The 27162-nt window shown below is 53.4% G+C and overlaps 2 long non-coding RNA genes across 2 annotated transcripts; both read right to left on the bottom strand.

Moving 5' to 3' along the window:
• Positions 1-364: 364 nt before the first annotated feature.
• On the bottom strand, positions 365-15514 carry LOC309846442. The gene is made up of 5 exons (XR_014301942.1): positions 14612-15514; positions 10845-10991; positions 3160-3501; positions 1493-1618; positions 365-1241 (listed from the first exon to the last, which is right to left on the bottom strand). It is a non-coding gene; the product is annotated as an uncharacterized lncRNA (long non-coding RNA).
• A 55-nt stretch (positions 15515-15569) lies between these two features.
• On the bottom strand, positions 15570-21356 carry LOC309846441. The gene is made up of 3 exons (XR_014301941.1): positions 21099-21356; positions 17230-18946; positions 15570-17122 (listed from the first exon to the last, which is right to left on the bottom strand). It is a non-coding gene; the product is annotated as an uncharacterized lncRNA (long non-coding RNA).
• Positions 21357-27162: the final 5806 nt, after the last annotated feature.

Genomic DNA, 27162 nt, shown 5'->3' with positions numbered 1-27162 from the left:
CCCCAGGAGCCACGGACTCTTCCCGTGGACCGTCCCAGCCCCCCCAGGAGCCACGGACTCTTCCCGTGGACTATCCCAGCCCCCCCAGGAGCCACGGACTCTTCCCGTGGACTATCCCAGCCCCCCAGTGCCGTGGTTCCCTGACGTCGGTTACTTTCTCTGCTTACTTATTGCTACGAAACAAACCACCCCAAAACTGAGAGGCTTAAAGCAACCATTTGACTTTTTAAAAAATTCCGTTTATTTTTGAAGTGGGGCTCGGACTCATGACCCAGAGATCAGGAGCCGCACCCTCTGGAGGCTGAGCCAGCCACGGGCCTCCACCGTTCGATATTAAACAACAGCTACTGGTTTTTGAACCGTTTGATTTTATGATTGCGGGTCAGGAATTTTGGAAGACCTCAACGGCTTCGTCGGTCTCGGAGCTACGCAGGGGGGACGAGGTCGCCTCAGGCCTGGCCTTCCCTTCCAGCCTCCCCTGCTCGGCGCGGCCCCGTGCTTGCGTCTTTCTCCCCTTCCTGTCCACGCGGTGTCTTCCTCTCTGGGACGTCTTCACACAGGTCGGGTTTTCGAGGGCCGCGGGGGAGTCTGGCCGACACGGCCGCGCAGGCTGCGGGAGGCGAAGGTCGTGTCCGCCGGCCGGAAAGGCTCGGCCTGCGCTGGCGCAGCTTCACGCCCGCCGCACGCGTGGTCACGGACCGTCAGAGAACACGGCTCTGGACAAGGAACGTGGCCGTCCTGAACCCACTGACTCCACGTACTCCACTCCTGGTACCCATCTGTGTGTTACTTAGGGCTTGATCTGTGGAAAGAGCGGACACCAACCCCGGTCTCCTTAAGCAAACAGAAGGTCATGTGGAAGGGTCCCCGCACTCGCTCTCAAACCCGCAGTGCCGGGCTGGCGCTTCCTTCCGCACTCCGGGGCCGACATTCAGTCCTGCGGGTCCTCAGGTACTGACCCAGCATCTACGGTAAAGCACAGCCTCCAAAACTGGTTTGATGGCTTCTAGTGGCAACGGCTCACTCATATTTCCGTGGCGGGGTGGGTCGGTCGTCTCCCGGTTTTTCCCAGGGCACATGGGCAGGCCGGTCCCAGACGTCCTCCCGGTCACATCCCAACTACGGCCGGGGGCACCTTAGCTCCTTTCTGTCCAGCTCGGGTTAGACAGCGCGGTGTCCTCGGCCCATCGGGGACAGCAAGGGCTGCACGTCGTCTCGGCTCTGGATTTGGCGTTCGGGTGCTGCTGAGGAAGGGACGGCCGGCGGAGAGCAGACCGCACGGCCAGCCGAGGTTCCTGGGGTGCAGAGACAGACGTCACATGCAGAGGGAGAGGGAACGAGGCACAGGCTGCGCCGGACACAGGGACGCGGGACTCACGGGGCCGTTGTCTTCACTCCCCACAAATACCGAGAGGGGATCCCACCGTCTCGAGTAAATGATGGAGCGTCATTGCCTGGACGGAGCTGAGACTTCCCAGACCCACCAGCTCACCGTGTCAGGGCGCGTCCTCCGAGCGTTCGCCGTCCGTCTGCTGCCTTCCGCAACGTGCTGACTCGCTCTGGGACCTCGGGGGTCTTACCGTGGGAACACACAGAGGCTTTCTGCTTTAATTCCGGACTGACAAATCAGAAAAGAAGCACATTTCAAGAAAAGCACGAGGGCCTTTATTTGGAGACTGGAGGTAGATCCAAAGCGAGGGCCCCGGGCCAGTCAGACCGACCTCCTGAGTGGTCTTCGCATGTGAACGGACAGCGAAGAAGCCACCGACCCGGACAGTAAAATATCAGCGTGTTTCCTAAGTGCTCATTTCGGGAAACCGGTGTAATCAAGAGAAGGGGCACGGAGCGAAACGTAAGGACCCCCCCAACGCCGCCGTCACGGGGTCTTTCCCGCATCTTCACCACGTCAATAAAAAGGAAAATAAAAGTCGGAAAAAAGAACACAGAGGCCTCTGGGGAGGACATGCAAGAGGCTGAATTTGAGTTGGAGGGAATAACTCCGCAGAAAACTTGTTAGACAGTTTGTTAGGCTACAGTCCACACGCCACCCAGTCGCCCACGTGAAGTGTCCGCCTCAGACACGCCTGCGGGCTCCGCGGGTGAAGCGTCTGCCTCGGGCTCGGGTCATGACCTTGGCGTCCCGGGATGGAGCCCCGCGCTGGGCTCCCCGCGGAGCTGGGGCTTCCCTTTCCCCCTCTCCCTCCTGCCTACCCCCAGCTCATGCGCTCGCTCGCTCTCAAATAAATATGTTTTTTTTTAATTTTTTAAAAGATTTTATTTATTTATTTGACAGAGAGAGAGAGATCACAAGTAGGCAGAGAGGCAGGCAGAGAGAGAGGAGGAAGCAGGCTCCCCGCTGAGCAGAGAGCCCGATGCGGGGCTGGATCCCAGGACCCTGAGATCATGACCTGAGGCCAAGGCAGAGGCTTAACCCATGGAGCCACCCAGGTGCCCCTAAATAAAATCTTTAAAAAAAATAAAACAAACTAAAAAATAAAGTATACGACTCAGTGTGTTTTAGTATTTAGTCACAGAATTTGGGCTGTATCACCCTCGCAATGGAATTGTGAAACACTGGTCTCCCCTAAAAGAAACTCTCCCAGGCCGGTTTCCCCCCAGAACCCCCAGCCCAAGCAACTGCTAATCTCCATTCTGCCTGTGGGGACTCGCCTGAGATCCTACAGCACACGGTCCCCTACAACTGGTGCCCTTCACTCAGCAGGACGTGTGCGTGGGACACGCGTCTCTGAGTTCCTGTCTCCTTTCCCTCCGGCGGACAGACCGCATTCTGTCCGTCCACCCCCAGCCGACGGGCCTGGGTACTCGCTGAAGTGTTGAAATGAATTCTAAGCTCATTTTTAAATATATTGACCAGCAAGCTCTCTATGTTCTCAATGATTCTTTAAAAATCTTTAAGAAGCTCTGAGTTCCACAGAAGTACACGGCCCAGGAGAAACGGAGTCACTGCGGAGCGCAGCCGGAAGACACTGAACGCGGCCCCTTGTCCCCTTGTCCCCCACGCCCATGTGTAGCGTTCTTGTCTCAAGCTTTTCCCTCTGCATGTGCAAACACACACGTACCCAGCGTCCTCGGTCCTGCAGTCCGTGTGTGCAGAGCTTTCTAGGAGCGACAATTTACCTGTGACCCCGACATTCATACCTGTGACCCTTACAGCACTCTGGACGTCGGTACAGCTGCGGTCAAACAGGTGGCACTCTGCCTGCTTGTCCTGGCTCATACTGGACGCAGATGTCCTCTACGCGGTCAGCTTCCTGCCGTGTTTTTCTCATTCTCAGGCATTTGCTGGTGATTTCTCTGCTGAAAGTCCCCCCAGACACGGTGCTGACGTGTTGTCTTGAGCTCCTAAGCCCGGGAAGGCTATGACGGGTCCCATGGAGAAAACACGTGTGTTGGACAAGCTTCCTGCGGCTGTGAGGGGCGGTCCTGCCGGCTGTGCATGCAACCCTCATGAGCCAACGCTGTATGTTAAATACGGGGCCTCTAAATGGAAACACACATACAAGATTCTATATTGAGTAGGTGCGGCCAGACGCTCGCAGGAACCTAAAGCTATTTCTCTGAGGAGCGCTGGGCGGGCAGGCAGGTCCCTTCCACTGGTTGCTATTTTAGGTCGTACTGCACGGCTCATTGTCCATATTTATCCGTGTGAACGGCAACTATTTCTGCAGAAGGAAACTGCTAGTTAAACGTGTCCGCGTGTTGGAACGTTTGAGGGATCTCATACCGTCTCCCAAACAGTCCGTGCGTCTCTGCTTCCACGAGAGCCCATGTCGCTTTGCCTTTACCAACACTGGGTTGTCAAACCATCACTGGCCGAAACGCTGGGGGCAGAAATGGTTCGCTGTGGTTTCGCTCTGCTTCTCCCTGATCGCTAATGGGGAGGAACCTGTGACTTTTCCACATGCGTAACTTCACCACAATGGCTTTGGCAGTCAGACGCCTCATAATGTGGGAGGAAACACACGTATGTTGACTCTTACCTTTCCAGACAAACTTACCGCGTTTCTGTCGCCTTCGCCTTGGAACTGCCTTCACTCCTCTTTTTACCTCTTTCTCCTATATTTCACCGAAATAATTCGTACTTGCAGTTCCAGGTTTGCTTTGACTTGAAAAACCAACCGTGCATGCTTCCACTTTTTGGGAGTCCTCAGTCACAGCTGCGTCGCCGTGATGGCCGCAGTACCGCAGACGGGCCTCGATGCCATCCCGTGTCTCGGCTCAGCACTCCCCGAGGTGCGTGTCTTCCTTTCCCGACCGCGCTCCCCTGTTTCTGAGCACGTCCCCCAGCAGCTCTCCAGAGGGGCTGTGAGGGAGGGCGTGCGGGACGGTGTCGGCATCCGGTCTCCGCACTCCATTCCTTCTCTCCAAGGAAGCCTGTGTTGTCGGGGTGTTTCCCCCCTTCCGCTAGAGCGCACGACTCGGGGTAAGCAACCCCGTCCCCCACTGGAGCACCCCGAGACAGCCAGCACCGTCGCGCTGCGCAGGGCTCACACGGACGGCGTCGGTCCGGCGACACTGAAGGGACGGACGGACACCCTGCTGCCCCCTTTCTCTTCTGATGCACGTAAGTGAGGAAACCTGACACCCTCCTGGGGGCAAGTCTAAGAAGGACGCCGGTGCTGACGACGGCAGGGTGGACAGATGGACAGACAGGCCGGGGCTCTCGATGCGTCACTGGCCCATGTGACCCGGACCCTCTCTCTGGGGCTCCTGTTACTTGCAGTCAAAAACCCAACTTCGTCTTTATTTTCCCTCATCCTTTGTTGATCTTTTGGGTGGGCACAGGAGTCCAAAATAAGTTCCCCTGAGAAGGAAAGGACTTTTCCTCTTCCTCAGTGTCCGCGGTAGCGTCAGATAGCGCCCGCGGTCCGATTCTTACCGTTAACGGAACAAGCTTCTCCCACTTGAAGGTCTGGGGCTTCTTCTTTATCCTTGATCTCAGCAGCTTCTCCACGTGACCCACATGAGTATCTCTGAGACGTTTCTGCTCGGCGCTGGGTGGGTTCTTTAGATCTCAAAACTTGCGTTTACATCATTTCTAGGAAATAGTCTGACTTTGTTTCATTGTTTCCAACTCGCATATTGACTTTATTTTATTTTTCGGAGAATCCAATAGACATTTGTCTTCTGTGTGTATTTTTAGATAGTTTTCTTAAGTTTTCTCTAATTTGTGAAATCCTAGGCTTTACCTTAGAGACCATAAATAAGTCCCTTTGCCTATGTTAAATCAACAATTTGAAACTTCACATGCAATTTCCAGTTATACTAGACATAAGTTTAGATACACAAAAGTTTTGAAAATCAAGCATTTCTTTGAATCTTCCTTTTCCACAGCTGCCCGTTCTGGTCTTACCGATGCGGTATGCCCTGGGATCTAAGGATGGTCGCTCCTTTCTTTTTAAAGATTTATTTCTTCGAGGGGCAGAGAGAGAGAGTGCACCAGCGGGGGGAGGGGAGGAGGGAGCCGTCCCGATGCGGACCGGATTCCAGGACCCTGGGATCATGACCTGAGACAAAGCCAGACCTCAGCCGGCCGGGCCCCCAGGCACCTCTTACTCCAATGGTGACTCCAATCACACCGGCCTGTGTCAGCTGCCACTTTTTTGTTTGGGATTAGGGACAATATTTCAATTCTTCAATAAGCCTTTTGCTGTTTTGGATCAAGTCCATGATCTGTTATTGGAGAGTAAGCCCCCTCCCATGACAGGGGTTTTGTAAAGGGAGAAATACCGGGCTCGGGGCTCAGTCTTTGATGGGGGCACGTCCTGGCCAGCTCGAGGCACTTCCAAGTCCTCCCCGTGCTCGGCAGCCAGAGCTTGAGAGGAAACATGAGTTTGGGCAAAGGTCACTTGGTAAACGACCAGACTTTCATTTTAATCTTCTCAGGAAAAATAAGAAAAGATTCTTGTTTATATTTGTTTTTTTGGTCTTATCTAGAGAACATCTGGAAAACATTGTCACTAACTCACTCCATTTGTCCTGTTTTTCCAAGCAGGAAAAAAATAAAGGGAAATTCCAAATAAGTGTTTCTTTTGCAGAGCCAAATACTATCATACGTCTCTCCTGACTACAGACGTCTTGGCTCTGTGTACAGCCGGGTACGGATGCAGCTCCCAGCGTCCGGGAAGCCAGGACGGTAGCAGGTCACCCCTGGGAGCTGCAGAACACGACGATCACGGCCTCCGTCGGTGGCAAGTGTTGGGCGAGCATGCGGGGTGCGCAACATGGTGCCTCGGGAGGTAATGAAGCCCTGGTTCTGCCGGTGGCGATGACAGTGGCGGTCCTGCTGTCGTCTGAGGTAATGAAGCCTGTGGTGGTGGGGACATCAGCGGGGACTCAGAGCCTTAGGTACTGAAGGTGCTGCGGTTCTTAGGTTGGTCCTTGGGAGCGGAGCAGGCCTCGCTTCACCTGTGCTGCGTTCTGCTGGTCAGAAGCGAGTCCCCGGTCCCACCCACACACAAGGGCCACATCTACTGTCCCTGCTACTGGAGACTCTGCCTGCAGGAGAGAGATGACCTCTGGACAGAGCACCGTACCAGCGGAGGCGTGGGACTATGAGGAGACATGGTAGACCAGGCCAGGGACAGCCCGCAGCTCTGGACGGGGAGAGGAGACACAAGACCAAAGGCCGGGAAGCTTGCCTCAGTGTGGGAGGCGGCCCAGGGCTTCGTGCGATGAGAAGTCGGGAGAAATAGCCGTGGGGATCTACTGTGTCCTCGCCCCAAATATATTAACTCAAATCCCATCAGACCTTCGGACACGACTCCAGTGACAGGAAATACGGGGACAGGGAGCCACGGAATGCCACCAGTAGGAAACACTCTGAGAAAATCTGCAAAGTGAGACCCTTTCCATGACAACTGGCCTGGCTTCTCCAACAGGACAATATCACACAGAAATAAGGGACAGGCATAAAAACACAACGCAACGCTTGGACCGTGGTTCTAAAAGAGCAAGTATGGGAGACACTGTGGTGGACGATGGGGCATCTGGGTACGGACCGGCATCCGATTGTATTTGGGAATTATTAAACATGACCACGCTGCAATGGTCACAGAGGAGAAAATCCTTATTTCCTGGAAGTGTGGGACAGTGTAGCCCACAGCAAACGGCATGAGAACTGTGACCTATCGATAATGGGTCAGAAAAACCTGGAAGGTCATAGCAGAGAAAACGAAATGGGCTCAGACCCGGGAATGGGACTGTGCGCTCCGGCAGCGTCTCCGATAGATTCCGACAGCCACTTCCTCGCCGCCATCTCGGCCACGCTGCGCACGTGCCTCAGACATCCACGGCACTCGGCTCCATGACCTCTCGCTTCAGGGACATCACTCAGAAGACACTGGGCACCTTTGGGCTAAAAATGACTTCAATAACCAAGGGCTTAATTTTCTTGCAGAACAAGAAGTCTGGGGGCAGCAGCGGTCAGCATGGGCTCAGCGGGCCCACGACGCCCTGCGGGAGCCGAGATCTTTCTATGTCCCTGCTCCCCCGCACTGGGGCAGTGGGTGTCAGATTCACACCTGCGTCCCGTCCGCACCTGGCTCAGGAGCCGTCAGTGGGAGAAGGAGGGGACAGGCTGGCATTGGTCACCGTCCATCCCACGGGTCTTTGTCGACCATTTCCACTTTGGCCATAACTGGCCCGTGGACCACTGAGCCGGATGGGACGTCCCCTAGGGGCAAGCAAGAGAGCGGGTGTTTCGACTTGGGGCCGGGAGTCGTAACGTCCAGGCTTTACGTCCCGGCATCTCCTACTACCTCTAAGTGCATCAGCCAAGTGGACTTCTTTAGCGGGTATTCACAGACAATGAAAGGGAAACAAAACATTTTTTAAAATTTGATTTGATAAAGGATTGAATTTGGCGCGGACGGACCATTCCCTCCTCCCACTAGCATTTAACAAGCCGCCAGCGACACAGCGAGCCTTGGGCTGAAAACCCGAGAGCCCAGGATGAAGCAGGGGTGCTTCCCAGCCCCAGAGAGGGGCTGCCACAGCAGGGACCGGCGGAAAGTGGAAACGCGTAGGGAGGAACCCATCAGAGAAACACAAGGAGGCACAGATAAACCAGCCGGGGGAACCCGGTGGAGAAAACTTGGCACACATGACGGCCTGGTGACGAGGCCAGCTGCCCGCCCACGGCTGGTGGGACTCCTCTCCTGATGGTTCACGCACGTTCTTCCAAGAGTCTCCACACTCAGCCGCAGGGAAGATGTGCAGGACGTGGAGTCGGAGTCTGTTCTGGCTCTGCTGCTGATGAGCTGCGTGGGATCTAGTCTGACGCTGAGCTCGGGCAGCCCCGCACGAACCACTGGCATCTCGGCACACGTCCCGCCCCGTGGGGACACGCGTTTCCAGCGCTGGGGTCCTGCGGCATCGCCGACGTGGGGCTTGGGGGAGCGACCGTCGGCCGGCGCTCGGTATGTCGTTTTGCAGAATGAGCCGGACGTGACTCACGGGGCAGATCCGTGCCTGAAGATCCCGGGGCGCGAGGGCTGAGCGCTCTGTGGCCTTGCAGCAGGACGGCCCGGGCCACGGAGCAACCCTGCCTCCCCCGGCCGGCATTTCCCGGAGCCTCGCAGGGACAAGTGGCCCCCAAGCAGACGGCTCCCCGTGGGACGGACTTGAAGTCAGGAGGAGTCGAGGAACTTTGCATCTGCAGACTGAGAGAGAGACTACAGGCTGTCATTGCCGCTCTGACGTGAGCATTTTGTTCCTCACAGAAAGTCTTCACCTCGCCTTTTTTGGTCACTTAAGCTCTCTTGCTGGTGGTTTTAAAATGTCCTTTATTCCATGACATTATAGGAAAAGCGCTTTTGGAGCCATAGTTTAGTTATAAACGAGTCCTGCACAACTGTTTTTTATTTCCATTTTGTTTCACTGACTGAGAATGTAAATTGAACTTCAGTGCTATTGTGCTTTGTTCTCTGCTCTCTTGGAAATGTGTTCTGAATTAAAGCCCACGAATAAACCAGAGAGGCCTAAATATTGCCCTTCAGCTTTGGAGTAGCCTGTGAGCCAAGAACAGATAGAGAATGTGGTTTTATGAGCCCCAGATGGCGCAGTGGGTGTCACGGATGTCTTTATGGGAGAGGTCAGGGGTTCAGTCTCCATCTGGAGCCGCCCCAGAGCCGCTCTGGATCTCAGGGGGTCAGCGTGGATCCCGGGCCGGGACCCGGTGCCTTGTCCACCTTGGCACTGGGCCTCCGTCAGGCCGGGTCAGCGGCCTGGCTCTGGACGCGTGCCTGTCGCAGAAGCCTGCGCCCCCTCAGCGGGGGACCTCAGGGCACCCTCTCGCCTGTTCGTGGAGCAAGGGGGGCGGCTCCCAGGGCGCTTGCTGGTCACCAGAGCTGCAGTGCTTGCAGAGGCAGTAACTAGAAGTTTCAGGGACCGCTCCGCTTCTCTGCAGAGCGAACATACATCCAGACGTCGTCAAGGCCTTTTGTTTCTCTTGAACCGGAAAGTCCTAAGGGACCGGTGGGCACGTAGTTACAGCTCACTTCCTGACTTCCAGTTTAAACCAGCATTCTGCAGTTCGGGAAGAGCCCCGCAGCACTGGGAGTGCCATCCTGGTCCGAGGCGTGTTCTCGCTGCGGTCACAGCATCCGGCCGAGGCAGCCGTCGTCCTGCAAAACCCAAACTCATCCCCATGTCCTCTGCCCCCAGCCCTCGGCAGCTTTCGCTCCTGGACTCTGGCTGGTCCCATGGGTACCCCTCCCCGCCGCCTCCCGAGCCAGTGCACCAGCAAGAACCGTGTCCCGTGGGGGCAGCCGGCGGGGTCGGGCCTCTTCCGGCAGGTGGGGGGCAAGCAGAGAGGGCTGCTAGTGGCTTCTGGAGGTTTCCATCGGGTCACCGGGCCCCCCAGCTGTCTCTGAGGCTGCGGCAGCGCCCGTCTGCCCGCGAGTGGGCCTGGACCGAGGGCACGAAGAGAGAGCCGTGGCAAAGAGCTGTGGGCCATTGGGACTGGCATTTTGATCTCCGACGGTCTTGTTCGACCACCGGCTCAGCGCTCCGGAAGAGACGCGGTGCTCCCTGTGGGGCCCCCGCCCCAAACCCAACAGGGGCCTGAGACCACTGCTCGTCTTGGAGCCCTTGCCGGCGCATCTCTGCGGAGTCCCCCGCTGGCCACTTGGCCCATGGCTCCTGCCTGTCCTGGGAGCCAGAGCCGGCCCCTTGGCCGGGCGCCAGACCAGCCGCGCACCCACAATCCCCCGGGCCCGCTCCCACCGCCCGGGAGAGGCGGCCGCCGCGGTCTTGCTGGTTCTCCCAGAACCTGCTCCTTCTGCGCGGCTCCCGGTGAGTTCATCGGGCTTCCCCAGCCTCCGAGGCCGTGACGCGCTTCCGCGGAGCGCGGGCCCTTGGGTTCCCGCGCGGGTCTCCTGAGCCGGCTTGTCTCGCTCGTCACCGTCACACTGAGGCTGCACATTTGCCGCAGGACACTGTGAGCCTGGCCTGCCTGCAGCGGTGCCCTGCGCCTCGCGGGGTCGGAACGGCTCTGCAGCCTTCGTTTGACTCCGATGGGCGTCCCCGGCAGAAGTCACTGGATGTTTCCCGGCATCTCAACAGAGTGACCGGCTCATTTGTCTTGATTTAACGATTACATTTATTCAGCAGGTAAATACGGTCTATGTGCATGGGAGGCTTTGCTGGTCTTTGAGGGACTCGAACTCGTGCCCGACAGAGTGTGAGGGCTCACGGAACACCAACCACTGTGTTACTGCTGTTCACGTCACTCAAGTGCCCTATGGTTAGAAATAGGACAATTTATAAAGATGCAGAAATTAAGAAAATCACTAACTATATAAAATTATTATTACTAATACCTTGTTTTTAAGTGTGAAATGCACCATCTCCAAATATTTCTTCTTTAAAGACTGCTCCTTTGGGCATCCGGCTGGCTGGCTCAGGAGGGTGAGCAGGTGACTCTTGATCTCAGGGCCATGAGTTCAAGCCCCACAGCAGGCACAGAGCTTAAAAATAAATAAATTAAAATAAAATAAATGAATAATAAAAACAGACTGCTCCTCTACTCCCTGAACCATTCCTACTTTCAAATCTTAATAATAACTGGTCTGTTATTTCCGTGCAGCTGGGTCAGGGATGATTTTTGTACCTGATACTTTCCTGTACTTTAAAGCTTTTGGACAATGAACAGTGTCTTTCTTCTATTATAATAAAATGTTACTTAAAACACCTTAGAATGTTACCCTTAGACCCTGGTCCAAAGGGAGCGGAAATCTTACTTGGCTGCACAGACAGCCGCTTCTTCCTGCGCAGCTGGGGCCCCGCGGGCACACACACGTTTGCTTACATGTGAGAGGGGCGTCGGGGACGTTATTTTCTTAGCTTGTAAAATACACACATTTTTATTCATTGTTCTCCTTTTGAAAATAGTAGCACCAGGAAAACGTGATCTGTTAAAATTTCCCCCAATTTTAATTGCTTATGCTTTGGCTTTGGGAGAGCAGGGTGTCTTAAGCAAACTCCCTCCGGACCTCGGCGCGCTGTGGGCTAGGCCCTGGACTAAATCAAACGAGTTCAGTTTCCCCACCTACGTGTAACTGTGTAGGGGTATGAGCGCTGCGTTAAAACAGCATTTGTTCACCATGCTCTGTTAGAACCTTGAATGGATTTTTAACCCAAGTGGGTTTAATTCAGAAAACTCTTTCTACAAAGGTAAACTTCGAAAGCTCTGCTATCCAGGAAAACATTCAGAATAGGCTGCGCAGCCCGGATTCCAGCGGAGAAGGAAGGAGCCTGGTGGCTGTGAGCAGACGTCCCTGGTGGGCAAGGTAAAGCCCACCGGTGGGGCTGACGCTGCGGTGGTCTCCTCCAGGGGCCTCACACGTTCAGGTCCCGCAGCAAAGCTCATCAAAGTCCCCAGAGCTCTCCAGTGCAGAAGTCTCCAGCTCGCTACTGGCCGGATGGAAGGTAACGGCCCTGCCTGGGGACAAGGACCGGGTGACGGAGGGAGCATGGGCCCCTCCCACTGGGATCGGATCACCCCACAGCGGCATACTGATCATGGCGAGCTAAAGGAACTTGCGAAGCCGCAGACGCAGAAAGGCTCTCTGATCTCCTTTCCACCTAGAAGCAGGTCATACCACGTCTGTGATGAAGTGCCCGGCTTGTACCCGGCAGAGAACACGGCCATCGGCTAAGACTGAGGCAACACAGACGCGGGTCCGCGGCAGCAGGCCCTGACCGAGACAGCCGTGTCTCCCCACGTGTTGGTCTCTCGTGGTCGGCCACGTTCCTGGAAGCATAAGCCCCGTCCCCTCCCTTTTTAAAGCCCCTTTCCCTTTGTCTTGACCCCATGAGCGGTCGCTCTCTGCTGGAAATGCTGTACCAGGTCCTCAGAACTAACCTTTCCTTTGGAGTTTCCATTTCATCTCTGTTTAGGCCTCTCATATGAAGTAAACTTTTTCTCCCGTGAACTTTTGTTTTGTTTTGTTTGAGGGGTATTTGTGGGCAGTTCGAAATGCAGAGCCCCCGACACTGAACCTAAGAGGGTACAGAACCCCGTCCCCCGACTCTCTTTTATTCACACAAGTAAAATTCCCTCAAGGAGTCCCAGAAACTAGGGAGGCCGACACCCTCCTTAGTGTGGAAGTTAAAAGGAAAAAAAGAAGTTACGCCTGTCCGTTTTTGTGGGGGAGCTTACGATTCGGACCGGCGGTGCTGCGGTAAACGAACCTTCTCTGAGAGGATGAGCCCCTCCGAGAATGTGGTGGAAGCCGCGGCAGAAAGCGGGCAGGTGGCCGGCTGTGTGAGAGGGGAGTGCGTGGTCCCTCCCGACAGCCTCCACAGGTGTCCCTGCTAACCTGGGGGAGAGCGTTGGGGAGCGCGGCCCGGGGCGCTGTGGGCTTGGCACGACCGTGGCCAACACCCCACGTCTGGGTCTGTGGCTCCTCTCGGTGAGAGCCCGACCAGTCGTTCTTCAGAAGCTCGAGATGTCCTTGCAGTGGCGGGGGTGCCCTTATCACGGTCTCCCAAGAGCCGGCTAATCCTCCTCGAAACAACATTCCTCTTTTTGAAAAAAAAATAAAAAATAAAAAACAAATGACCGAGGAGCTGGGAGCGCTCCTCCCGGCAGAGGCGGGAGCGGAAGCAGCCGCTCTGCCTTGTTTATCTGTTCCAAGATGTCTTGGGCGAGTGTCCTAGGTTCTTTGTTTCTCGGTTTCCTCATATGTAATACTGGGGCCACCACAGTAGCTTTCGCATACAGTTGTGAAGAGTCGATGAGCTAAAAAGTGTCAAATTGGAAACTGTCCCGGGCCCGGGAGCGATAGATCATGAATTCAGGGATCAGCGGACGCAGGATCTCTAAGCTTCCCTTCCCCCGCTCCGAGGATCTGTGAGTCATGATGACTTGAGCGTGATCTCCATATATCCATCCGCCGCCCTGCTGACACGTTTTTATGTTACTTAATGCCCTGAACAATCCTGTGACTCAGGCTAAGTCACCCCATTAGACAGAGGGGAGGCCAGACTCAGCAGCTGGCCTCAGACCGCACAGCAGTGGGTTCAGTCTTGACCCCACAGCCAGACCCTCTCCTCCCCGATTCAGAGAGGCAGCGGGAGAAGTTACTTGCAACACAGAGAACAAGGGAATAGTATCAGGACACAAAGCAAAGCTGCACAGCAGAAAGGGAAGAGGCAACAAGTATTTAACACAAACAAACAGTTCCTGCAAGAAACGCACATGGCCAGTACGCGGGGAGGAGCGCTCAGCTCAGTGGGTACCAACAAGGGCAGACTAAGACCACAGTGAGCCCCCAGGGACTACCCCCGAGGGCTGGTGAGCATGGGAAGCGGAGAGTCGCTCTGCTACAGGTGACGGATGGGCTTTCTGAGCTCCAAAGCTACCCTCTTACTCCCTCCTGACCTCCCAGACCGCCGCGGAGAAGTCCTATGCTACTACTGTTTCTGATTCTTTTCCTGTGTGTTTGACGATGCTTTGGGTAGCAAGGGGCTGTGGGGGAGAAACAACTTTCCATCCACCCTCTTATGTTCTTGGACTCTGGTTTACAAATTCTATCAGCGAAGAGATTCACAGGACAAAAGGCACACAAACTTTATCTGATGTTAATCTTAATTTTTACATGTACATGAAGGTCTTCATAGAAAAGAAGTAAACACCCAAGGAGGCGGACAGAGCTGGAGACTTACAGATGATGATTATATGTGTGATTTCTATGTGATAAACTGTACGGACTCAGCTGGACAGAGGACACAGGGTTGGGCTTCCAGGGGCACTGAATGATGGGAAGGTACCCACATGGGGGAATGTGCTGGAAGACAAGGGTTATTTGTTAAGCTCTGTTCACGCAGACTCAGGTTGGGGCCACCCCACCTCTGGTCATAAACATTGCTCCTCCCTTGCTGATCTGGGAGAGGGGACACACCTTCACAAAGAGGAAATCATGCCCTATTTTTAGGGTGGTGGGGAGGACAGAGAGGGTTTCCGACATCTGCAGCTTCTCAATTGCCTTCAGCTCAAAAATAATCCTTGTGCCGAGGTGGCGCATTTGGGGTGTCCTGTTCCCATTCTCAGAACAAAACATCTGTCCAAAAATGACAAGAGTACCTTGACCGTTCCCTCAGCGGGAGGTCTGGAAGGAAGTGATCCTGAGGTGGGTCTGGCACGTCTCCACGCTCATCAAGGGCCCAGGCCCCTTCCGGCAATCCGCTCCTTCACCTCCAGTGTGTCAGCCACGGCACTCTCTGCTGGGATGAGACGGTTGCATGAGCTCTGGACCGCGCGTCCTGAGTCACAGGGAGAGGGGCAGTAAGATGAAGCCATCCTCAGCAGAGGTGACCCTGAATTCCCTTGCTAGGGGCCCGGCCATACCACACCCCTTCCAGCACCTGGCCACAGGGTCCTAGATGACCCTGTGGGCCCTGTGGTGACTCCTTCCACACGATGGGCCGTACTGTAGGCCTCTGATCTGGGTTCTACTGTTTCCCCAGAAAAGGGGAAGGGCTACCGGGCAGACATTCACAGTGTCTGCCACAATAGGGGAGCCGTGTTATTCTCCTCTGCGAAACTCCAGATTATCGGTTCTCTCCGACGCTTGGGGTGGAAGCAGAGAACTCTGAGTTCCACATTCTTTAATCCAGCCTTGGCCAGAACGTTCAGCAGAAGCACAAGTATTTAATGAGACGCTCCAAGACAATGGGAATCTGCTGAAACAGGCACTTTTTGAAAAGAACCCTGAGCCGGACAGTAGGCGGTTTTCCACCGGACAAGCCTGCGGAGTCTACCCGTCCTGTAGGTCTCATCCGGATAGAGTTGACTCTGGCTAAGTCTTCGTGGTAGGAACTCGAAGCGGCTTTCTTGGAATACCGATAGTGTTAATAGTTCCATGCAGTTTTCTCATAACCTTGGGACCAGAGTATGTTTGCCACAAGAGAGTCAAAGTTTTCAGGCTACTTGGTACAGACAGCTGTCTTTGTTCCCTTCAAGTTCAAAACGACATTTCTTTTTTTTTTTTTTACAGATTTTTTTTTTTTAAGATTTTATTTATTTATTTGTCAGAGAGAGAGAGAAGCGAGAGTGAGCACAGGCAGACAGAGTGGCAGGCAGAGGCAGAGGGAGAAGCAGACTCCCTGCCAAGCAAGGAGACTGATGTGGGACTCGATCCCAGGACGCTGGGATCATGACCTGAGTCGAAGGCAGCTGCTTAACCCACTGAGCCACCCAGGCATCCTCAAAATGACATTTCTTATTGGAGGCTGATTTTACTCACAACTGCAGTGATTCAGTCCAATTAACTCTGCCTCACAAAGTTAGAATACACTTTTATGAATCCTTATTTATAAATTGAACAGCTTAACTTTGAAACACAATTCAGAAACTTGGCTCGTTGCAATCTGTGAAGCTTCATAATGACGTGCTTCGCCACTGGTCTTTGACACTCATGTTCTGGGGCGTTCAGTGGGCTTCTTCGATACGGAAGCTCGTGTCTCTGGTTTGGGGAAATTTCTGTGTATTAATTTTTGAGGAGTGTAGATGCTACGCAGCGAGCCGGCAGTGTGAGGGGAGCACAGGCCACTGGCCCGCTGCAGTGTGCTGGGCAGGGAGCCCGGCCTTTCATTCCACATGTCAGCCCCTGGAGCCTCTCCTGCACAGAAGGGTCCGGGGAGGGGTGGCACCGGGCCGGGAGAGCCTGCCTGCCGGAATTCTAGAAGCAAGATAGGGCGAATGTGCCGGACAGACACGTCATCCAGTTACTCCTTCCAGGAAGAGCCGCCCCAGCTGTCAGCTCCTCCAGGGTCTGCCTCGGGGGCAGGGAGCCCCTTCCCGGCAGCCCTGTCCAGTGCCCGAGGGAGGTGAGCACCTGCGGTGACCCCAGCACAGCCCAGTCTGCTCACTGCGTCACCGGAAGTACACGGTAAATGCCGAGGCATCTTCTGCAAAACATAAGGGTCGTCGTAGCAGACGCTGTTGACGCCACATTTCCTGGGAGCTCATGTTCGCAGACCCACGACCTCTACAGCAAGTGCCATGGCCGCGAGAGCTTCTGGTGGGTGGACGAGGGTGTGCTGGAGCAGCCCCAGGCCCAGAGTGGCAGCCAACCGCCCCCGACCGGCTGAGCGGTCCGAGGGGAGGACCCCAGCAGGGCCGAGCCCCTACTGCCTGCACCGGGACACTCTTATGGGTGTGGCCCCTGGAGCTATGTCAGCGCCTTGGCCGCCGCTGCAGGAGCCTCCTGGGATGGCCTCCCAGAGAAACTCCTGTCCCTGCAGCCTTCATTTTAGGGCCTGCATTAGCGGGAGCCCCGACGCAGACACGCCGGCCAGCACCAAGCTAGACACCGACATGCGAGCTCTCGATCAGAGCGGAGCGTGAGGGTTAGCTGCGAGCGTCCCTCCGCCTGGCCGTCCTTCAGTGGGATCGGCGCCCTATCACCTCTGCCCCGTGGGGGCCCCACCCAGCACCGAGAAGCAGGTGCTTCCCCCTCGCTTCACAGGGGGGAAACTGAGGCTCACAATACTGCCGCAGGCCACAAGGCTAAGAAACCGAGGAGCTGTTATTGGGATTCCCTCTTCCTGATGCCAAGGTCCTGTGTCCTCAACATGGGAGAGTCTGCGTGGCCTGCAGAGAAACCAGAAGAAAAGTCATTCAGCAACAAGGCCCCAGGAGTCTCAGTGATGTTCCCCAGACTATAAACACCTATTCGGTAAAAAATCAGTTTTCCTCACATGGTGGTCTACAGGAGCCAGGTCTCATACACAGGAGGGAAACAGCAACGCCATGATTCGAGGGGGAAATGGTCCCAAACTCGGAAGCAGAATCTGTGCGTGGGACACAGAGCGTGCCGCCGAGCGGAACAAAGGAAGGCCGCCTCAGGTGAGGAGTCAAGGCAGATTCGAGGGCCCTTTGGGAAATTACCGGTTTCCTGGGATGTCATCTCTCAGGGCAATGTCTGGCCCATCCTGGACGACTGCTGTGACAGAGAAAGGGCAGCGAGGCCGGTCCCGGGTGTCACGAGTGAGTCTGGACGACACCCTGGCGGTGTCTCCGTGTCCGACTTCTCTGTGAGGAGATCGCGAGGGTGGACAGGAGACGCGGCCTTGAGACCGACACTGCAGCTGCTAAGACTCTCCTCCCCGGGGCGACTTTCCGCTGAGCCTGGGGAGAGGGACGCAGGGGACCAATCAGGTCACCGGGGTGTGCCTGTGCGCAAGCGAGCGTCTGCATTCGGACCGTCCTGGTGCAGAATCTCTTCCCAAAATATCTGTTACAAAGCTCTTTCCAAATATCCAAACGAGCCGTTCATACTGGAGGCAAGGAATTTGCTTTTGGTGAGATTCCCCGGGAAGAGGCGACGCGACGGGTTCTGAGTCAACACGGAAGAGAGAAGGCAGGTGGCTGGCAAGCTCGTCGGCCACGAAGCGGACTGCTTTCTTTGTGTTTTAGCCAGACTCTGATCCGGAAAAATAAACTTTCAGATACAAACATTCCCCATATCAGCAAACTGGACTTGTTAGCTGCTGAAAAGTGGGTGAAAGCCCAATTCTACCCACTCGTGGGATCGGAGGTGGGTGGAGGGCCGCGGGCCGTCTGGTTTCGAACCCCTGGCCACCGGGGGCTCCACGGCAGCAGAGCCTGTGAGGTGAAGCGGCTGGGAGCCACGCGGCTGCCCACACAGCGGCCCGCAGCACGCGGTCACATCGCTAGCGGCGGGTTATTTCGGACTTACCTTTTTTTATCCACTTAATAAACATTCATCGAAGAATCCAGGTAATGTCACACTTCTGAGGAAGACATTCCATGCAAATAAAATGTCCCCTCGGCATGAAAGTCGTCATCGCGGTTGAAGCATAAAGGGCGGGACGCAGTTGGCAAACGCGGCACTAGAAGGACAGAGCCGAGAACCGCAGGACAGGTGCGCCTCTGGGTTCCTGGGACGCATGCGGATTCCTGCATCATCTCGGGAACCAGCTCTGGCTGCAGTAGCAGCTCCGTCGAGGGGGGACGCCAGTCCCCCACAACCTCATTTAAAATAATCCACTCCAGACGCTGGTGCCAAAAAGGAGGTCTGCACCCTTCGCCACCGTGACCTGGATCGTATTTCAAAAGTGTCAGATCACAGCTGTCCCACAAAAGCCTGATTCCTTAACGAGTTCCTTCTGTGTTCATCTCGTGATTTCAGAGAGTGGGGTATCCACTGGGGAGGAAAACATCTACAACAACCGAACCCGCGGGTGTGACGCTTCGTGGAACACGCCTGTGCGGTGGCCTTCTTGCCGTGGAACTATGTACTGCTTCGTTAAGATGCTTTCATGTAAAAAGCCACATCTGAGAGGCGTCGTCATATTTCAGAGACGACGGAGCATGCGTGGAAGGAAAGCTTACTGAAATCTCAACCTGGAGAGGCTTTAAAAAATGCTGATGTTCTGTTGTATTCATTCAGGGCTGTTAAGGGCAAAATTTTAAAAATTTTGTCATTGCTGTGTTAAATGTTGGCCTCTTTCTTGAAGAAAGATTCTGGCAAGGGGCTGTCTTTGAGTCCTGACTTACGATGCTAAGTAATTCCGGACACTGAATAAAGCAAGTTTTTTCTTTTTGAAAAGAGAAAAGAGGTGTGATACTCAAGGTGATTAGAGAAACACTTACCCACAGACAGACGGATGGACAGAAGGGCAGACGAATACAGATGGGGGCACGGAGCAGTGTCCCGGGCCTTTGCAGACGAGCACCCCTCTCCCTCCAGACTAGCGCCTCAACGTGCTTTTGCTGGGTAAGGGGCAGCTACAAACCCCAAGAAGCATTCTTGAGTGTTCTTGTCCAAGAACCAGGGAAACGGGGCTCTGTCTTACAAAAGCCTTCAGGATACTGAAGTTAGACCATGAAAACTCCACTCGCTCCTTTAGCCCTCCAGCGGCGGCCGGGCCGCCCGCTCCACGCCTGCCCCACCGTGGCTCTTAGATTCCGTCTCCCATTCATAAGTTCTCCAATGGGACTTCCAGCTCCAGACCAAGAAAGCATAAATGCACCTGTCCACCTCCTCTCTCTTAAATATAATTGAAGAGCCTGGAAATAATCTGACAGAAAATGGCAAAGGGACCCTGAGAGCAGGAAAGAAGAGGGGGACAGGTGTGGTGATGTGCTGAGGCCTGTGATCTCCCATGTGCCCCACATCGGTGCCGAAGAGGCCTGAAGCCTACATCTGCCCACGGGCAGAGACAAACAAAACGAGAAAGGCCCGGCAGGAAGACCAGGAAAGATGGGGCCCAACAGAGCCCAAATGGGGGCTGCTAACCAACCACTCAGCAGGGAGCCCAATTTGCCTTCAAAGCCCCCAGGGCTGACCCAACCCCCACTCCACCTAGTGGGCTGACCCTCCAAGGGGGCAGGCTTAGTACAGCCCAGCAGCTCTGTGCTCTGCACCCAGTGGCAGGAGAAAACCCAGGCTCAGTGGCGTGAGCCCCTCCCACTTCCCACGCAGGACAAGGCCTCGCAACAGGGGTGGCCCCGGGAGGCAACTCCCACCCTCCAGGCAGCAAGAGGGAGGGCCGGGCGAGGGCCCAGAATCCCCGAAGAATGAGCCCAGCCAGCAGCACCTGAAGGGCTCTAAGAACCACCCTCTCCACAAAAGTAGGTCAGAACCTAGACAGTAAGTGCAAAAGGCGAGACCTGCCTGCTAAAATTGAAGACTTAAGCGGCTTCAAGGGTCCCCAAAATGAGAACGAAAATTTTGTGCAGGATACAACACAAATTCACTCATGATACTAACAATCAGGAAAACTACACTTTGAGAAAGAAAAACCACCAGATGCCAATACTGAAGTGAAAAGCTGTTGAAATTATTCGACAAGGATTTTAAAACTGTAATTAAGAATGTTTCAGTAAGGACACCGGGTGGCTCAGTGGGTTAAGCCTCTGCCTTTGGCTCAGTCATAATCCCAGGGTCCTGGGATCAGCGCCACGTGGGCCTCCCTGCTCCTTGGGGAGCCTGCTTCTCCCCCTCCCCCTGTGGGGTATTCCCCTTGCTCATGCTCTCTCCCTCTCTCTCTCTGTCAAGTAAATAAGTTTTTTCTTTTTTAAAGAATGTTTCAATAAACAACTACAAATTCTCTTGAGAAAAATGAAAAAATTAAAAAATCTCTGCAAAGAAATAGAAGTTATAAAAACTCACTGATGAGCTCAATAGTAGAATGGAGACAACTCTGGATAGAATCGATGAACCTGAAGACAGATCAGTGGAATTTCTTCTGTCTGAGCAAAGCAGAGAAAGCAGACTAGCCGGAAATGAATGGAGCTCAGGGATCTGTGAAACAGACGTCTAACTAGTATCCAAAATAGGCAACATTTATCATTCCAGTCCCAGAAAAAGAGAAAGAGGGTGTGGCTGAAAAAACAAGTCAAAGAAACAATAGTTGACCACTTCCCAAATTTGGCAAGAGACATAAAACTACACATTCAAGAACCTGCGGGAAATCTAAGTAGGATAAACCCAAAGAATTCCAAACAAAGACGCGTCATTATTAAATTTCTGCAAAACTAAAGACAAAAAACCAAACCAAAACAAAAAACCCCTCAAGAGCCAGGAAGAGATAATGCTTACCTGTACCGGAAGACCGAATCAGTAACACCAGATTTCTCTTCTGGAACCATGAAGGCCAGAAGTCGGTGATACATTTTTCTAGAAATAAAAGACCTGTCAGCCATGAATCCTGTATCTGTCAGAACTGTCTTTCAAAAATGAAGAAGTAGACTTCTCAGATGAAGGAAAATTAAAAGAATTTGGTGGCAGATCTACCTTAAAGATCGGTAAAGGAAACCCCCAAACGTTAAAAAAAATACTCTGGATTGAACTGTGCCCCCTGCTCCACCATGCGCATGTTGGAGCCCAACCCTCAGTGAGACCGTATTTGAAGACCTTTCAGGAGGTAACTAAGGTTAAGCAGGGTTTTAAGGGTGGGGGTCCCAATCTGATAGGATCAGTGGTCTTTATAAGAAGAGGAAGAGACCCCAGGGCCATGAGCACACAGAGGCCCTGGGGGGACACAGGAGGAGGCAGCCCACAAGCCAAGGAGAGAGGCCTCGGGAGAAACAACGCCAGCCCCACGCCACCTTGGACTTGCAGCCTCCAGGACGGTGAGGGCTGCCCTTGGGCTGTTTGAGCCCCAGGGCTGAAGGGTGTCGCCCTCGGCCCGCAAGGACGACAAGGAGCCTGGTTCGGTGTTAATGCTTCATTTCCGTTTATTTCATCAACTTCCAGGTGACCAATAAGGGGCCGAGCCATGGGGAGAGCCAATGAGAGTCCTGTTACTATGCGGATTAAATGTGAAACAGCCAATGACTATGTCCTCCGTTAGGCGGGCTTCCCCAGAACGTTCCTTGTTTACTTGCAGCTATTTTGCTGGCAGTGAGCCAAGCGCCTTCTTGCAATGGGGGACTTTCCGGGCCGGCGGCTGTCCCCGACAGAAGGGGGTGTCCTGCCAGCCCGAGCCGACCGACTGACGCAGAAAATGACAACAGGCAGATGGTTGTCAACAGGGACCTTCAGAGAGAAAGACAAGGTCAGGGGAAGAAGACACAGAGGCAAACCCAACAGACGGTTCTTCTTCTCTTGAGTTTAACGATACCTTACATTTGAGGTCAGAATTACAGCACCATTGGATGTGGTGCTCAATGCTTGCAGGGGAAACACTTCGGACAATTAAATTTAAGAAGTGGGAGGCTCGGGGCGCCTGGGTGGCTCCATGGGTGAAGCGTCGGCCTCCGGCTCAGGTCATGGTCTGGGCGTCCTGGGACCGAGCCCCGCGTTGGGCTCTCTGCTCGGCGGGAAGCCGCTTCTCCTTCTCCCTCTGCCAGCCCCTCCCCCAGCTTGTGCCAGCGCGAGCTCTCACTCTCTATTTCTCTGTCAAACAAAAAAATCAAATCTTAAAAAAAAAAAAGAAGCAGTGGGGAGGGTCAAAGATGTAATCGGAGGTAAGGCATCACCCCGCGGGTGGCGGCGCGTCACGAGGCCATCACGAGGCACGTGGCACAGCCAGGGCAACCGGCAGGAGGGTATGCCAAGTGGCTTGTAAAAAATATACATAAGGAAGAATCTGACGCTAAATAAAGTTCATGTAACTCTCAAGAAAGCAAGCAACCCCCCCAAACAAAACCGAAACAAACCAAACAAAAAGCCAGAGGAATAAAGAATGCGGACAGAGAGAACAAAACACCAGAGCGGCAGACCTGAGCTCTAACAGACGAATGACTACGTTACATGCTACGGTATCAATATGCCGGTTACAAGACAGAGATCTATTATCCTTCAGGAAAGAGAAAAACTTAAGAACGGAAACAGTAGAGGTAGAGCGGGCGACACGCGACTCGATGACGTGCGGTCTACGAGAAAATGACTTCAGAACAGTGCCGCAGACGCGTGGGAAAGAAGAAGATGGGGAAGCCGCGTCGCGCAAGGATGAGTCACAAGAGAAGCAACAGTGACGATAATAACAAAAAGCGCCTCACAGAATGGTGAAGGCTCCATCAACCCACGCAGATCTGGGAGTCCCCACACACAGCAAGGTTTCAAACTATGTGAAGCAAAAAACCGGAGGAGAAGAACAGAGAAACGGGTTAGTTCACAGTCGTAGCCGGGACTTCAGCGCCCCGCGCTCACGTTTACTGTTGGAGACAAAGCCCGCCCGGCTGCGGAGGACGGAGCCCCAGCACGGTCCCCGGATTTGCCTGACTTTCCCGAGGACGCCCCCAACAAGAGCAGGACGCTGACCGTGAGGAGAGGCCACATCCGTGGTCATACAGCAAACCTTAACCAACCTGAAAGAGTGCCAAGCATTCGAAGTGTGAACTCTAACCACAACAGGATCAAACTGGACATCAGTAAGGGAAAGACAACCGAGCAATCTCCCAGTCCTGGAAATTCAACAACACACTTCTAGATAATCCGTGGGCAGAGCTGAAGGCCCAAAGGAAACTTAAACATAAAAATAAATGAGGTTGAATGAAAATTGAAATGAAACTGAAAATACAACATAGCAAAGTTTGTGGAGTTCAGCCAATACAGTGTTTCCGTTAGACAATAAATGTTCACATTAGAAAAGTGAAAACGCATCAATCAGTGACCTAACTTCCAGCTCGTGAGGCTGGAACAAGACAAAGGGAGGAACGCGACAGCAACGAAACAGCAGAAAGGATGAACTTTTAGAAAGGCAGAAATCACTGAAAATAAAAACATAGAAATGAGAGAATTAGTGAAACAAAAACCGTATTTGTCAAGAAAATCCATAAAACTGACAAGCCCTTCGCTCAGCGGACAGGATAAAAGCAGAGGGCACACATCGCCACCGACAAAATGAAAGGGGCCGGACACAGGTTGTCACGGGTGTCAGAAATCTGACAACTTAGAAGAAATGGAAAACCACAAACTGCTAAACCCAGCAAGATAAAACAGTCCATGAATCTTCCTAGAAGCTTTAAAAAATAGGATCTGTAATTTAAAAGTTCCTGGAAAAAGAAACTTCCAGGGTCCAGATGTTTTCAAATAGAGAATTTCTCCAGCATGTAAAGAATGAACACCCATTTCACAAGACGTCTGCCCGTGCCGAGAAGGGGAGGGAGAACTTCCCCACCCATTTTATGGGGTCACGATCACCTGGTACCAAGGCACAACAAAGAGGACGTGCAAATGAAGCCAGACGTCAACATGTCTCATGAATTTAGATATATACGTTCTCAACAAAACAGTAGCAAAATGAACCAGTGATGTATTAAAACAACTGTACATCATGACCACGCGGGGATGGGGCGGGGGTCTGTCCTGGGGCTGTGAGGCTGGTTCGGCATTCAAATCCAACCAACGGCACCCTTCAGACCGGCAGGCCAGACGGGCCAAATCACCTGCGCGCCTGTTTCCACCCTGCTGTCTGCTTCTCAGAGAATCCAAGCTTCCTTCCCTTGCTAAGGTTACGTACCAACAATCCCACAGCATTAACTTAAGTGGAGAAATGTCACAGAGAGATTTTAGATGGACGTTCTCTATGATTCATTACAAGGTGAGGGTGCCCAGGGCCGGTGCCACCATTTAACATGGCTCTGGAGATCTGGGCAGTGCTGTGACTAAAGAAAAGGAAATAAGAAAAATAATGAACATCTACCTAGAGAAAGAAAACAGAAGAACCCCCAAACCACAGTTGGGCCTTAGACAGCATGAGGGTTGGGGGCACTGACACGTACGCAGTAGAAAATCCCCATGAAACGCCGGACCCCGTCCCCTTCGCCAACTCAACCATTAATAGCCCAGTGCTGACCAGAGCCTTAGCAAGGACACCGCCGATGAACACATATTTTGTGTGTTAGGTACTGAACTTCAACAAGAATGTAGGCCAGAGGAAAGAAAATGATATTAAAAGATCATAAAAAAATTCTTTCAGAGTACTGGGTTGTATTTCCTGGAAAAAGCTACATATAAGAGGACCCACGCAACTCAAACCCGTGCTGTTTAAATGTCAACTGTATTAGAAAATGTGCAGGAGTTGGGCAAGTTTTCCAGATCAGTTTTCAAAATTAATGGTCTTGTGCCCCCTGGGGCAGCACATACGTTAACATCGGAACAATACAGAGGTAAGCATGGCCCCCATGCAAGGATGACCCTCCGGCTGGTGGACTGTTGCAAGTCTCTGTTAGGGAGGCGCTTGTGGCCAGCACCGTGGGTTCTCCGTTGAGTGCTGAACCTCCCAATTCTACCCCTGAAGCCAGCACCACACTGTATGTTAACTAACAGGAATTTAAACAAAACGTGGGCGAGAAAAAGGAGAACAAACAACAAACGGGTAGTCTTTCTCTGTGCCAGCAATAACTCTACTACATATAATAAAACATACAAATTGCGATGGCTAAAAATATTCAATCTCTAGAAATTATAAAAGAATCCAAAATCCGTCTGTGGGGAAACAAAACTCCGACACAGGAGACTGCAGATCCGAATGAGCACGAGACACCGCGCTTAAGGCGTGTTCACGTCTAACGCTGTAAGACGGGCGCCTCCTCCTGTGAACGAAACGCAGGGTCAGCCGAAATTCCAGCTGGGTTTTTTCAAAGGAACTCAACAAGATGATTTAAAAATACATATAAAGACATAAAAATCTATGAATATGAAATTAAATTTTAGAGAAAACAAAGGGTGGGTGTGTCCTGCCAGATGTTAAAGGACCGTATTTTAATTTTTTATTTTTTAAAGATTTTCTTTATTTACTTGAGAAAGAGAATGAGAGAGAGGCGGGGAGGCAGAGGGACAAGCAGACCCCGCGGAGCAGGGAGCCCAATGCTGGGCTCGATCCCGAGACCCCGAGATCACGACCCGCGCTGAAGTCAGACTCTTAGCTGACTGAGCCACCCAGGGGCCCACGGGCCACATTTTAATAAAGACCTCTCGAGGCTGACGCAGGAACAGAGGAACAGGCAGAGAGAAAATGACCGTTTGAAGATGATCACGCGTCTGTACGAGCCGCGGTGTAAGATGAACTACAGAAATGAATTAATGGGGAAGCAACAGACTGTTTAGAGGACGACTTGGGATTATAGAATACAGAAGAAAAATAAACTCGGGCCCCTTCCGAATCCCGGGCCCAGGAGCAGACTCCAGATAAAGCCCTGAACGTGAAAGACAGAGACCAGAAGTCAGCGGACAGCAAGCAGCGCGAGGACGTGCTCCAACAGAAGCACCGACTGCACGGAGGAGGCCAGCGGCTCTCGTCACCTCAAAATGCCCGTTTCTGCCCAGTGAGACGGAGACACTGAGGGCAGGTCTGCGAGCGTCACAGCCGCGCGGCCACTGGGAGCTCCGAGGAAAATAAACCAGGAAGGGGGATTCAAACAGGAGAAAGGGGAAAGGATACGTACAAAGCATTTTCCAAACGGGGGACCCGAACTGTGACTTCAGGCTGATGGATGAGGAAAGGCGGCACCAGCTCATGCAGGGCCGTGTTTTATTCCCCAGAAGGAACAAAGGGGAAATGCTTGAAGGGTTCCTCCTGAGAGTGCGGCCGGGCCTGGGCGCTGTGGGGGTGGAAATCCTTCAATATGATTTGATTTTTTAACCCTGTGCTTGTTTTACTTTGCTGACATTTAAAAATTCCATTTTGTTTTGAGAGAGAGAGAGAGAGCGCGCGCTGCAGCGCAGGGAGGGCCGGGCAAGCGGGAGAGGAACAGGGAGAAGGCGAAGTCGGCCGCGTGCGCAGCGTGGGGTGCGACCTCCAGACCCTGAGATCACCACCCGAGCAAAATCAGGCGCCAGACGCTCAGCTCACTGAGCCACTCAGGGACCCCGCAAGGGTCTACTTTACATCAAGGGTCATAAAGGCAAAAACCCACCTGATCTCCGGGGGAACCCGTTCCCTGCCGCTTGCAGCTTCTGGGGTTGCTGGTGTCCCTCCGCCTGTCTTCATACAACCTCCCCCCCTGCCCCGGGGTGACCTTGTATGCCTGAGGGGCACCTCCTTTTGTTTCTATCTTAGAAGGACACGTGTGGGGGCGTCGAGGGCGCTCCGTTGTAATCCACGGCCATCTCATCTCAAAATCCTTAACGGCATCACAGATACACAAACCCCCTTTTCCAGAGAAGGTAAATCGACAAGTTCCAGGGATCAGGACTGGATTCTCTGGGTGGCCGT

Source organism: Mustela nivalis (assembly GCF_964662115.1).
Source record: "Mustela nivalis genome assembly, chromosome: 13".
In the NCBI taxonomy this organism is placed as follows: domain Eukaryota; kingdom Metazoa; phylum Chordata; class Mammalia; order Carnivora; family Mustelidae; genus Mustela; species Mustela nivalis.
Note: the sequence above shows the minus strand (reverse complement) of the source record. Positions and strands in the feature narration are given on the sequence as shown.